Source organism: Salvia hispanica, chromosome 1, assembly GCF_023119035.1.
Source record: "Salvia hispanica cultivar TCC Black 2014 chromosome 1, UniMelb_Shisp_WGS_1.0, whole genome shotgun sequence".
In the NCBI taxonomy this organism is placed as follows: domain Eukaryota; kingdom Viridiplantae; phylum Streptophyta; class Magnoliopsida; order Lamiales; family Lamiaceae; genus Salvia; species Salvia hispanica.
Window position 1 is genome coordinate 41,559,603 of NC_062965.1, and position 10,716 is coordinate 41,570,318.

Consider the following 10,716-nt stretch of genomic DNA (forward strand, 5'->3'; position numbering starts at 1 on the left):
TATTTTTTTCAATGAAAAAATGTTTGCAATTCTTAAAAAAAAGTTACGTGTATAATATGTCATGGCTAATTCAACATCTCAAAATAATAATAAGGACTGATATGTAATATTTTAAAAAATTTGCAGTTGCTACTCATTTTCGGTGTTTACTCTAAATTTGGTGTTGTTTTATTAAAATATTCAAAAATGGGTTTGCGTATGGTGTATGGTTGGAGACCTTTTTTACACCAAAAATGGAATTTGGTGTACGATTGGAGGTGGTCTTACACCAACCTTTCGACCAAATTAAGAATGATTGCCGATTTTTCGTACTCCCTGCGTCCGTCATTAGGAGTCTCATTCTTTAGCGGCACGAATTTTAAAAAATGTTAATAAAATTAATGGAAAAAAGTTAGTGGAATATGAGTCTCACTTGTATATATTAGTTTTAAATAAAATGTGAGTGGCATGAATTAGTGGAATCCGAGACCCTATTACCATTTTTGGTAAAAGTGAACCGGGACTTCTATTCACTGATGGACTAAAATAGAAAAACGGGACTCCTATTTGCGGACGGAAAGAGTACTTTGTAATTTATAGTTCTATTTTAAAAGTACGGAATCAATTAAAATTTAATCAAATTCTCTGATTTATAGTTCTATTTAATTTAATTAAATTTTGTGATTTATTTGAAAAAAATTCCTTTGGATGACGTCGCTTTGTCTTCTTAACCTCTTTCTCACATGAAGATGCTTTAAATTAAACCTCAACTTTGATTTCGCCTAAATTAAAAAAATACTTGTATTACCACAAATTTTCAAACTTATGATTTATCATTCTGTTTTTTAAAAGTATTAGATCAAAGTAAATTTAGACTTCGTTATTTATTTGGCAATTTTCCAAAATATTTATACTCCTTCCGTCCTCGAATAGGAGTCCCGTTTTTCCATTTTAGTCCGTCAGCGAATAAGAGTCCCGATTCACTTTTACCATAAATGGTACTAGGGTCCCACCTTCCCTTAACTCATTTCACTCACATTTCATTTAAAACTAATATATACAAGTGAGACCTCTATTTACTAATTTTTTTCCATCCACTTTTCTTAACATTTCTTATAACTCGTACCACCAAGGAGTGAGACTCCTAATGACGAACGGAGGGAGTATCTATTAAAAATACTTTGAGAACTTTAACATTTATTTTTACCAAAAGTATGGGATCTACCGTGATTTGTTCAAACTTCGTGATTATTTAACAATTTGCTCCAATACATATTTCTATTAAAAACTCCCTGAAAACTTTAACATTATATACGGTTTGAATATATAAATTTACAATTTAATGTAGAACTATGACTCGACTTATTTTAACTGCAAGTGGACGGGACTAGTGTATTAGTTAGTAAGCAAGAGTATTGTATCCTACAGAGACAAAACTATATCAATTTAAGTACCATGACAAATGTTGACTATTATCTAGATAATCCAAAAGGATTTGATTTTGTGCTAACAACTACTAAAAGCATATAATAAGCAAAGAGAAAAGTAACAAATAATATGAATTTTAATGTACTACAAGAGAAAAGTATCACCAAGAGAAATATAAAGTTTTGGATCCAACTACACGTCGTGCAATTAGTTTAACTACTTTGATTCCCCATTTAATGTCTCCAGGATTACTAGGAAAGTCACTAGTCTAGGTTGAGCCCTCTCTCGAGTGCACTCACCATGTTGATTAACCCTTAATATTAAAGTCTCCTACAAGGAACAAAAGACTCAAGCCCTCATAAAGGATCTCCTCTCTTGAGTGCAGATTATCTAAGTGATGTTCATTCTATTATCACCCCTAGTTAGGTATGTCTCGATTACTACTATCTAGGTAAACAAACTCAGTTGGTAGTTAATAAATTGAATTAATAAAGCACAAGAATGAACAAAGAAACCACAAGAGCTAATAAATCTAAAGAAGTTATTGAATTAATCACAAACATCCATTATAGTCTTCATTAAAACTCCACAATAAGTTTAGTTACTCATGTTCTTTAGCAAAACCAAGACAAAGAATTCAACAAATATATAAATAAAAGCAAACTAGATACTCCATGATTCTATGGAATGGAAACTTCAATCTTCCGATTTGTAGTCCGCAATCTTCAAATCTCTCTACAAAAGTGTTCTTGGGGTCTGTGGAGTGTAGTAGGCGGTAGGTGTTAGAATGTAGAAACCGGCCTATATCCCCCTTTCCTTCTTATTTTTCCATTTTTGCCAGCACAAATTCGCGTGTCTTTCACCCGCCCGGGTGACTTAGTGGCAAAAAGATGCCCGCCTGGGTGAAAGTTTATGGAATTCTCACGCTTTAAGTTTAACACCTGCCTGGGTGGCATGTTGCCAAAGTCACCCGCCCGGGTGCAAATTTCTGGACTTTTACAACGCAATGTTCATATAACGGCCATAAATTTTTCTACAGGACTCTGATTGAGGCGCTTAAGATACCCACGCGAAGCTCTCTTTCGAAGACAAGGAGAATGATATGCACTAAGGACTTATTAGACTTCAAAATCTCCAGAAATATTATCTCAAACCAGGGTTGCTGCATATCCACATATTTTGTACATTTTTCTACATATTCTTTATAAAATGATCAAAATACCAACATAAAAGAAAAGTAGATATATACACACCCAAAATAATAGACGAAATATGATCAAACTCATATAAAACCACCCTCTAAAATCATGCAAAATCTACGTACGTCAAACTATTACATAACTAAAGAAATACTACTATTATTTTGTTTAAAATATCAGTTAATAAAGATAGCTACTTCATCCGTCCCATAATAAGAGTTTTATTTGGTTTTGGGACGATTTTAAAAAATAGAAAGTAAAATGGGTTGAATAAGTTAATGGAATATGAATCTCACTATATACATTAGGTTTATAATAAAATATGAGTGAAATGAGATGATGGAATGTGTGACCTTCTTACTTATTATAGTATAAATGAAATACTCCCTCCGTCCTGCTTTAGGAGTCCCGGTTGATTAATTTTGGGTGTCCCGCTTTAGGAGTCCCGGTTGTGATAAATTAATAAAAAATGTCTAGAAAGAGTTAAAAGTGTTAATAGTGGGTCCCAACATCCACTACAACTAATAAAAAAGTGTTAAAAGTGGGTTTCAACATCTACTACAATATTTATTTATTGGATACTCAATTAAAAGTGAGTCCCAACATTATTTATTACACACTCAAACACTTTTTTCTTAAAATATGTGTCCGACTCAACCGGGACTCCTAAAGCGGGACGGAGGGAGTAGAACTCTTAATGGGACGGATGAAAATGACAAAATAAGAATTTTAATGGAGATGGAGGGAGTATAAGGGCACCCACAACACATCGCGTGGGTGTCTCCATCTCGTCTCGGAGAGACGAGATGGCAGCGAGACAGCGTTGCAAGCTCCGCCTCATCGCCATCTCGTCTCCGTCGCGTCCCGCGTCTCGTTCTGAAGACGTCGCTGGCGAGACATCTCGCCTCGCGCCTTGGCGACGTGGCGAGCTGTGGTTCGTGCGTGACACCCACTCGCCGGCCCGTGAGTGGGCGTCGTTTATATCCGTTAAAATTGATTTTTTTTAATTTTTTTTTAATTCAGAAAAAATTAAAAAATTAAAAAAAATATATTAAAATAATTCCAAAAATTATACTAGCCGTTTATAGCCTTTTTTTTCAATTTTTTAAAGCCTCCAATCACTTCTATAAATACTATATCATTCCCACAAATTATCCACCATAAAAAAACTCTCTATTTTCACTCAAACACTCTACATTCTTCATCTCAAAACATTTTTCTTCTCCCAAAAGGAATCGATTCATGGATCCATTTTATTTTTTTATGATTTTAATTATGTGTTTTTATTTTTTTAGGATTTTAATTATATGTTTATTATATTTTTAGGATTTTAAATTGTAATTTTATTTAGGGTTTTTGCCTTTTTAAACCAAAACATTTCCCCGAATTCTGGTTTTTCCCATGAACTACGAGATTTGTTTTTAAAATCACAAACTTTCATTTTGTTAGGATATTTCCCCGGCGGGTCAACGACGAAACCCGGGTTGTCTACATGTCAATTTTAATCCTATTTGTCACTAAATTGATTACTTGGATCCTATTTGGCACAATAATACATACGGTCACAATTATTACATAACAAATGACAACTTTTGAATAAACAAAACACAACTTTAACATTTTGAATTATGCTATTCGGGTAAAAAATGTGCTATTCGGGTCGGGTTGGGAAAATCCTAACGAAATGAAAGTTTGTGGTTTTAAAAACAAATCTCATAGTTCATGGGAAAAACCGGAATTCAGAGAAAGGTTTTGGTTTAAAAAGCCAAAAACCCTTTTATTTCTTTAATGAAGTATTTTTTTATTAATTGGATTTGTTGAAAATAAAATTAAAAAATGAAATTGAATGAATAGTTAAGAGATGAGATGGTTAAGAGATGGAGGGATGTAGGTGCTATCTCTTAGTTAAGAGATTGGAGTGAAAAAGTATAATGGGGTTCGTGAATAGTGAAGAGATAAGGAGGTTAAGAGATGGATAAGAGATAGCGTTGTGGATGGCCTAACATAAGATAATAGAGTCTCAATTTGAAAATAGAAAAAAAAAGCATCCAATTTGGGAATTAAGTCTTGAAAAAAAAGTATCCAATTTAGGAATTATGTCTTCAAATGGTTCGAGGGTACGTAACCTTGTACGAATAGATATTCTACAATCTTGTATTGTAACAACCCGCTTTCCTAGGGTACAATAAATGCGGCGACTGCTACCAAAACGGACTTAAAGAATTCAACTTAGGCTAGGGTTTCATTCAAAGAGTTTTGACCAGAAATTTAATGGAACTATCAGAGCATTTAAAACAACAATTTAACCTAGAAGCTTAAATAAGAAAAAGGAAGATATCATAAATTACGATCAAGAAAACTCAAGAGTATGACATAGTTTCCAAGATAAAAACCACAAGATAGTCTAAGGCCTCTAAACTGAAAGGAGAGTGCAAAATATTCAAAATAAACATAAGTGTATCAAAACTCAGCGGAAAACGACCAAGAGAAAGAGCAGCTATGTATGAAGACACAACTACGCTTGAAGTTCAAAACAACCATCTATATTAGTTATCATGCTCAACACCCGCCACCGCTCGTCATCATTCAACCTGCACATAAGGAAAACACATGCATGGCTGAGTATTTTGAAATACTCAGTGAGCTCATTGCCAAAACGTTTTATAAGTTATGCCACCCTTACCAAGTGAACTCGAGTTTTAAGCAGTTATAAGAGAATATCACGAGTATCACAAAATATATTTTCCATAGACTGGCCAGTCAAATAACTCCCCACTTTTCTCATCAAATTCCACAATCACAATCTTTCCATGGTGCGACGAAAGTGTGGCCACACTTTTCACCCACGAGACCGGCCGACTAGCAAGGACGGCTCCCGATCCCCTCGTGTACACAGCCTGGTAGGGTTTGCGGCCCATACTCAGACCCGAATTCGTGTAACATATCCATAGCCCTATAGCCCAATGGAGCGAACTCTCAAACTGGGCATCAGGCGCATAATATCACAACAAAACAGACATATGCATGACATAACAGTTAAACCAACCTTATTTCTCCACATTCATAAATTTACACATAAAAGAGTTTAAGAGTAAAGCCCACCTCGACTGCTTAGGTTTCAAGTATGTTCTTTCCTTTGTTATCCGTCTTCGCAACTGAGGTTTCACCTTTTTATTCACATAGGCACATATCACAAATCAGATTCAATACAAACTCTTAACTCATGCATGTCTCAACGTTTTTCCCTTTTCCCACCGATCTATTAATCAATCAAGGTTACGTTCATCGCATAAGTTCCATTCTCATCTCAAATCTAGATCTAACGTCAACATATGTCATACAAGAGTATTTAGCCATCTAACACACACCACACAAACACAACACACACACACACGACACGCACACACACACACGCCACACACATGTATACATATTTCCATATCCCCTTTATCCCACTTTCACTCAAACAAGATGCATGAGGGTCCAAGAATACCGATTAATCGGTCCGAAAGAAGAGGAATCGAGTAGAAACGAAGAAGATGAATATAAAAATACCTTATGAGAAAAACGAACGGTAGAAATTAAGTATTAGACTTGTTTCTTCAAAATTCTTGGATCATACTTCAATTCTTCTTCAAAAGATGACAAACTATTGGAGAATAGAAGAAGAAAAATTGGAGAGAGTGGAGAAGGGAGGGGGGCGAAAATTATGGGGGCTAGGGTTAGGGGTTCCTCTTATTTATAGTGCTCAATAAGATCTTTAGGTAAATAGAATAGAATATTTGGTAAGATTTTATTCTCCACAATTAAATAAATAAATATTGTGAAGTAGGGAAGAAGAATTAACAAAAATAGACTAGGGTATCAAGCATGAAAATTTTGAAATATATGGCTCTTCATTAGCCAAGATTTTGTTTTGGTATATTTTACGGAGTATAATAAAATATCACGGAGCAAAAATAAAAATAAGAATTCTCCCAACTAGGGATTGAAATAGGCGTTCCTATGCCTTTTAAATAAGGCATGGATTTTGAATATTAACTAAAATAAGATATGACAAGATCTCTGGAGGTATGGAAAGATTTGGTAGAATATTTTAATTCTAGATATCGAAGGAAATCAAATAAGGGATCAACCAAGAAATAAGGGGGGGGCGATTTTTCCCTCTTTAAAAGAAGGAATAATTGGGTCTTGGATTTAATTTGGATAAATATCCCAAGAATTAAATTAAATCCGGAAAAATAGAATTACTTCTTCAAAAATCAAGGGGGTCGAAAATGGCTAGTATTTATGGAAATTTTTTCTAATATTCTCACTCACCCTTAAACAATTAATTCACCTCATAATTTAATTAATCACATGCCACATCACATAGTCAACAATTTTGACTTTTCAAACTTCTCGGTCAAAGAAACTCATGCAGTAAATTCACTTATCAAATAATTCACATCTCACACATCATCAATTATAAATTCTAGGGCTCTAAAATTAGGGTTCGGAAATTCGGGATGTTACATGTATCCCGTCGATGTCCAAATTAATAATTTCACAATTTTAGTATGTATCCTGTCGCAATGTCCTAATTAATAATTTCACAATTTTAATATTATTTGTTATAAAATAAAAAATTATTACATAATACATCATGATTCATGTCAATAGCAAAAATTTAAAATTTTAACCAATTATATACTTTATTGTTTTGGAATTATTCGATAGTAAAAATGATTATATTTGTTGATTTTTCCAAAAATATTGGGGCAGTTTTAAGAGATATTGTATTGTATAATTTGTTATAAATCCAGCAATTGGTTATAAATCACAATTTATTACTTCACCCATCAAAGTAAAATCCTACAATGTATAAACTATATATACTTTGGGGCTGTTCGGTTTGTAAGATTGTATTAATGTGTTTGGTATTGAATCCTATACTTCAATCTAGATGGATAATCATGTGATAATTAGTCATAACCAACCTCATCCAACTAAAATAATTTCATAACTCAATTTTAGATTATATCTTGATACTATTTTGTCTAAGAAACTGAACACCGCCATTATAATTTTGGAATTATTCGATAGTAAAATCCTACAAATTGTTATAATGTTAATCACAATGTATTACTCCATCCATTGGGTAGTTTTAAGAGATGGTGTACTCCATCTGCCTCAACTAAGTTGATCGTAGTTCTTTTGGGGATGTAACTATAGTAATATTTATAAAAAAATGTAACATCTTTTGTGTGGATAACTAAAAAAAAAAAAGGTGTGATTTTTATTTTGGGATGAATGTGAGTATTTATTAATAAATTTTACTATTTTAATAACATTTAATTTTTCATTTTATAACAGATGTTATTAAAATAGTAAAGTTATTTGTAAAACACCGAGGGATATTACTTCTTGGGTCATGCGCCTTAATAGGAACACAAGGTAAAGGTTACTTCTTTAGATCGAATTCCTTTTTTTATATGGTAAATTGACTTAAAAATCAAGAACTTTTATAAAAGTTTGGTTTTTTCTGTATAAATGTTGCGTCAAAAATCATGAACTTTCATAAAATGTGTCGATTTTTCATATCGGGTATCCCGGCTAAGATGGCGATATTGACGCTGACGTGGACGATGAGTTCGCTTCTGAGATGGAATATAATTTTTTTTTATAAACTAAAGCATTACTATACTAATTATACTTATAATAGTTAACCCTAAATCCCCAAATTGTCTCAATTTGACGCAAACGAGAATTTTACAAACCCTTCTTCTGCTTCAAGTGCTCCCATCTTCTGACGGCGACGGCGACGCCTACGACAGCGGCGGCGGTGAGGGCGATGGCAACGCCTACGGCGGCGGCGGCGAGGGCTACTTAACCCTAAATCCCCAAATTGTCTCAATTTGACGCAAACGAGAATTGGCAACCCCTTCTTCTGCCTCAAGTGCTCCCATCTTCTGACGGCGACGGCGAGGGCTACAACAACGGCAGCGAGGGCTACGGAATCTCATGGCAACACCGGCTACATAAGTCCTCCCATCTTATTGAGTTTTTATTATTTATTTGGAGTCAATATTCGTTCATTTTTAAAGTGCACAAGGATGAGTTATTTTAAGGCATTTTCTGATTGAGTTTAGTTTTAGCCAATTTCTGATTTTGAGTTAGTTTAGATTTTCAGATTTTTAAATTGAGTTGAGTTAGTTTAGATTTTCTGATTTTGAGTTTGGAATTTGTACAGGGATGGAGGAATTGCAGCAGGATGGAGGAGAAGGAATAGCGATGGGATGGAGGAATTGCAGCGGGATGGAGGAGAAGGAATCGCGATAGGAGGAAGAAATTGAGAAGAATAATACTCCCTCCGTCCCACTTAAAATGCAACATTTGGGAATCGGCACGGGATTTTATGTAGTGTTGTTTTGTGAGTTAAAGAAGAGAGAGTAAAGTAAGAGAGATGAAAAAGTAGAGAGTTTCCATTTTAGGAAATGTTTCATTTTTAATGAGACAGCCAAAAAAGGAAAACGTTTCATTTTTAATGGGACAGAGGGAGTATAACCCAATTTGATTAAATTTAATTTTTTTATAGAAACTACACAAAACGATGTCGTTTTGAGCGTGTAAAAATGACGTCATTTTGTGTATTGACAGCCGGTATGCCATGTCACAACTCCGGCAGCCATGTAGGATAAGTTTTGACCGGAAATATACCGGGTCGGGTCTTACGGGAAATTTACACAAGCCGACAATGTTCTCGATTTTTGACGCAACATTTATACTTTACGGGAAAAACTAAACTTTTATGAAAGTTCACGATTTTTAAGCCAATTTGCCCTTTTTTATAAATAAAATGCTCGCATAAAGAGGAGGGGACCTAGTCCCAGAGAACAAAAATACTTCTTCCATCTGTCATGAGTCGCAGTTTATCGTTTAAGTCTGTCCGTTATTAGTAGTCTCGGTCACTTTTATTATAAATAGTAGGTCGACTCTACATAACAGTAACTCATTCTACTCGTATTTTATTACTATCAAACTAATATATAAAATATGTCTCACATTTCACTATTTATCCCCTTTCTTTTATGGAGTAGTTTTTGAAACTCTTGCCAAACTCAAATAAGACTACAAATGACGAACGAAAAGAGTGATCAAATCCTAACAAAAGCTATAAAATAAATACACAATCTAGCTAAAAAGCAAAAATATGTCAATCCAAAAACAGAGCCCCAAAAGACAGCTACTAACAAAATATCCGGACAACATCAACACAAAAAACAAACATCAATAGTAAATACAACTGCCAAACCTGAAAGAACCAACACGCCCGCCCTCAACTTTACTTGGAAGAAGAATAGTAAACTTTCTACATTCCATATCGCATACTTTGAAAAGTTTATATGAATTCTCAAAGTCAATACGTTTGAGCTGAATATATTTATTAATATTCTTATTCTACAAACTTTTCCACCCAATTCGCGCAAGTTTCCAATTCAAAAGCAAAACTTGTTGAAATTGATCCCAATTTTTCGATTCAACGTGTATCATACTAGAATCAACCGTCCATAGGATTCTATGATAGAAAGAAATAAAAAAGGGTATGTTGCTGCCACTTTGAAAAGATTAAGAAACACCGAAGTAATGTCTAAACCCAATGATTCAAAATAGGAATAAAGGGTTTAAAAACAAGGAAACACCCTTTATAGTTGTTAATTCTTTCGATAGTCTCAATAACTGGATCTGACTAAAGAATCCAAATAGAATTTGAAATAGTTTAACCGGTATAAACGAAAGGGAGTAAAGACTACTCAATAAATGAAATTTACTAAAGATTTTTCTTTGAGCTATTTGATAGTTATCCGACTTGAGTTATGAGTACGAGCGGTTTCTTTTTCATTTTTCAGGAAGAAAAAAGATTGGAATCTATTTAGCCTTCGTTCGGTTGTTATAATTGCTTGTGATTGAATATTATAAAGTTGACTAAAAATTTTATATAGGATTATTTTTGTTGAAATTTTTCTAGTTATTTTGATTGTTTTCAAATTAATAAACGAAAATTATATTAGTCTTGCATTAGATGCATATTTATTTCAGAATAAATCATGTTATATGATATATTTATGAT